This window comes from Protomyctophum bolini (genome assembly GCF_963924005.1).
Source record: "Protomyctophum bolini genome assembly, chromosome: 11".
Taxonomy (NCBI): Eukaryota; Metazoa; Chordata; class Actinopteri; order Myctophiformes; family Myctophidae; genus Protomyctophum; species Protomyctophum bolini.
This window is the reverse complement of record NC_137872.1, coordinates 932,190-936,098: the sequence shown is the minus strand read 5'-3', so window position 1 is coordinate 936,098 and position 3,909 is coordinate 932,190. Positions and strand designations below refer to the sequence as shown.

The window sequence follows — 3,909 nt, the reverse complement described above, 5'->3', positions numbered from 1 at the left end:
AACAAGTTAACTACCGGTACTCCTACTCCAAGTTATTTAGTTTATTATAGAAAATCTCCACTGCACACAGAATCAGAAGAATATGTCCAGACTCTGGACCACAATAATAACCAACACAAGGATCAATGCTAGCTGCCAGCTGGGCTACTTTAGATAGCCTATAAGTTGGACAATATGGTGGTCGACGTGTAGAGTAATTGTGTGTGAATAATTGCACACTACAACGGGTCGGGTGCAGTACTTAGTTTAGACAGTTTTTGGTTTAGACTAGTCATTGGTTAGACCAGTCATTAGTCCTACATCTACAACCTATCTCAAAGCCCTCACCCTAACCCTAACCTCCCACGGGGCAGCACACCTAAACCTAACCTTAACCCATGTCTAACCAATGACTAGTCTAAACTATAAGTATGCACCCCCACTGCAACTAAACATTAGCCGGCCCATGCTATAGCTCGCAAGCTGATAGAAGTTAGAACTCAAAAACAAAACTAAAATATCGTTTAAGTTTCAACAAACACGTACAACAGGCGAACAGTACACTGCCGCGTTGGGAGGGATGCGAGTGTGTCACTCACCGACAACCCTCCCATCTCTACAGTAAAGTATCTACAGTAGCCTACAGTACACGGACACTGAATTTGACACTCACGTCAGTCACGTGTCTCACACACACACACACACACACACACACACACACACACACAAACACACACACACAGCCATGCCATATGGGGCCAGGCAGCATCAAGTGTCATGCCTGCCTGCACCACAATAAAGCACACAGACAGGTGGAGCCAGGCTGCTCCTCCACTCGGCTCGCTCATCATGACTCATCCTACCTTTTGTCTTCTCCTTTCTCCCCTTATATCATCATCATGTCCGTCCTTTCTCCCGGCTTCGTGTTATTCCGAAGCAGAACGTCACCGCCGTCCACCGCGATTGGCTCCTCCATCCGACCTGCAGGCATCTTCTTCTACTACGGCATGTTTAGAACAACAACCACCGGGCCAGGTGAGGCGGGAAGCAGGTCAGCAGTAGCCTCGGAAACCCGGACGTTTTATTTCCTGGAAGAAAAGGTCAGCAGTGTCAATTTGCAGGCTCACTCTCTCTCTCTCTCGCTCTCTCTCTCCTGGATTTGGTAAGAACCTGTACCACTCTCTCTCTCTCTCACTCCTCTCCCCTCGCTGTGTTGTATGGGACGAACAGATGCTTGTGAATTTTTAATGGTGCTTCTATTATGCCTGTGTGTGTGTGTGTGTGTGTGTGTGTGTGTGTGTGTGTGTGTGTGTGTGTGTGTGTGTGTGTGTGTGTGTGTGTGTGTGTGTGTGTGTGTGTGTTAGTGGATTGGGAGGAGTGGATGCTGCCTCTAATGCTTTCAGAAGATAAATAAAACGGCTGGCCTGCCCGAGGAGGGATCTAAACAGGATGGGGGTCAGAGCAGAGGAGAGTGTGCACCTGTGCACCTGGTGTAAAGGTGTGCAGGTAAGCCTGTAATGCAGGGGTGTGTTCAACAAGTTGAATGACAACAATTAACAAATTGTGCCAAATGCCATTGTTATTTTATAGCCAACAATTAAATATTAATCTATAAATAATAACACAAGCAACCAAATATGAATGTTTAGGCCGGATAATTAATCTAGATTTGTAAATAATCCCAGGCCGAGGACAGCAAATTGAGTGTACTGGTGAATATATAAATCTGTGAAGTAGTCTAAAATAAATTAAACACATTTTGCAATGCAAGCATCCCACCATTACAAAAGAATTGCTCTTATTAGTCATTAAAAAATATATTTTGGATACTTGAATGAATCATGCCCTAGTCAAAAAGTCCAATAGGATTCCGATTGGAAATCCAGTTAAAAAATCCTATAAGATTTTGGAACAAATCCTATTGGATATTTTCTTATAGGATTATAATCCTATAAAAAACAGTCCAATAGGATTTTTTCTATGGGATTATAATCCTATAAGAAATTATCCAAGAACGTATTGCCATTAATATAGTGGTTGCAACTGTATTCATTGATTGCCCGATTGAGTCCCGTGGTGGGAGTTCTGCTCTGGTTTTTGTGAAATATTAAGTAGTTCCGGTCATTTCGTGGGGGGGGGGGGGGCACTGGAGCCACGCAGTAAAAGTAAATGAATCCACAAAACTAACATCAATCTTCGTTCCTACTCTCACCTATGGTCATGAAGTGTTCCTACTCTCACCTACTGTATGGTCATGAAGTGTTCCTACTCTCACCTATGGTCAGGAAGTGTGGGTCATGACCGAAAGAAGGTCGCGAATACAAGCGGCCGAAATTAGTTTTCTTCAACGGGTGGCTGGCATCTCCCTTAGAGATATAGGGTGAGAAGTTCAGTCACACGAGAGAGACTCTCGTGTGACTGACTGAACCTCTCCTTTAGGGTACTGGATTGTGAACACAAAATATATGCCCAGTAGGAGTCCCAGTGCCATGTGGTGACCCTCCCTGCAGGCTTTCAGCATCATCTTTACCTGGTCATCCATCGACAGCATGATGTGGTGACCCTCCCTGCAGCCTTTCAGCATCATCTTTGGTGTCGACATGTCAGTGCTGGTCTGAGCTTGGCCCTGGGGAGAGGGAATACCATTAACCATCAGACAAACACACACCCTCTGGCTAGTCTCCTGCAGAGCCACTGTGTCAAAAACAGAAACAACCTTTCTGTGTGGAGTTTGCATGTTCTCCCCGTGTCGCCTAGGGTAGGTACCCTCACAAAAAACATGCAGTGATCCTGGTCACTAAACTGCCTCCCCCTGGCCAGCCGGGGCGCCTGATGGAGGGGAAAGGAACTGGTTGGAATAACGTGTTCCTTCCACGCGCTACGTCCAACCAGGGAAACTCCCCCCTGTCAGGTGTAAAGGAGCAACTTGGACACTCAGGCATGAAGGAAGCATGAGTTCAAGTCCGTTGCTCTCCCATATATGGGGACTAGGTTGGTGGAGGGTGTGTAGAGCCCAGGATCACATTAGATGATTGACACAGGGGTGAAAAATGGGTTACAAAATCGTGGGATAAAAAATATATATATGGAGAAAAAAAAAAGAAACAAACAACCAGATGATAATATAAAAACTAATGCAATAATACAATGTGCTTCAATTACATAGTGCTTCTCACACTAGTGAACGGTTCATGGCTCACCTCAACTTCAAACAGCAACTCTGGTTTCTCCTTGAATAGTGCAGGCAAGAGCAGAATTGCTGCTTCCGATTGGAGGCCTTAATAAAAGAAAATACAATCATTTATTATAATAATGTTGTTTTCATAATCCTTTAAAATCACGAGAACAAATGTCAGTCAAGTAGTGAGTGAGTGATTCAGGGTGCTACTGCCATCAGTCAGTTTATGTAACTTGAAAATCTAACCAAATTAGATTCTGGCAATTACCTTTTTTCTGCCATCGCAGCGAGCTTATTGAGGATTTGTCGGTCCACATCAAAGTTGGCGATATCTCTCAGATCCCAAGCGAGCTTTAGAAGGCAAAGTAGAGGAAACGTGTATAAAATATAGTCATAACTCATGCAATTAAATGAGGAGACAATTGACACATTATTGTACTTGTACTATTTTGGATAGTCTGAGACATGGGAACTCTTCTGTGCTGTGGTTGGACAATTTTTGATTCGTGTCAACCTTTCTTGGGGAGCTCTAGGTCTGGATGGTCCTATTTCATGACTCTCAAATGTTCTTTAATGCTTCGGTAATCTTCTCCTGTAAAAATGCGTGTAAAAATGCATCCCATCAAACTTTCAGATGCTGTTTTTCTCCCAGTGTGGAAGAAGATTTAGGGTGGATGTTTACTGCCATCCCTTGCTCTTGAAATATACCTTGTTTTATGTTGTTAAGTATACAGTAGAGTACATGAATGGAC

The 3,909-nt window shown here is 43.8% G+C and overlaps 1 long non-coding RNA gene across 1 annotated transcript; it reads right to left on the bottom strand.

Moving 5' to 3' along the window:
* Positions 1 to 2,514: 2,514 nt before the first annotated feature.
* Positions 2,515 to 3,463, bottom strand: LOC308323535. The gene is made up of 3 exons (XR_013964820.1): positions 3,426 to 3,463; positions 3,180 to 3,256; positions 2,515 to 2,605 (listed from the first exon to the last, which is right to left on the bottom strand). It is a non-coding gene; the product is annotated as an uncharacterized lncRNA (long non-coding RNA).
* Between the last annotated feature and the right edge of the window lie 446 nt (positions 3,464 to 3,909).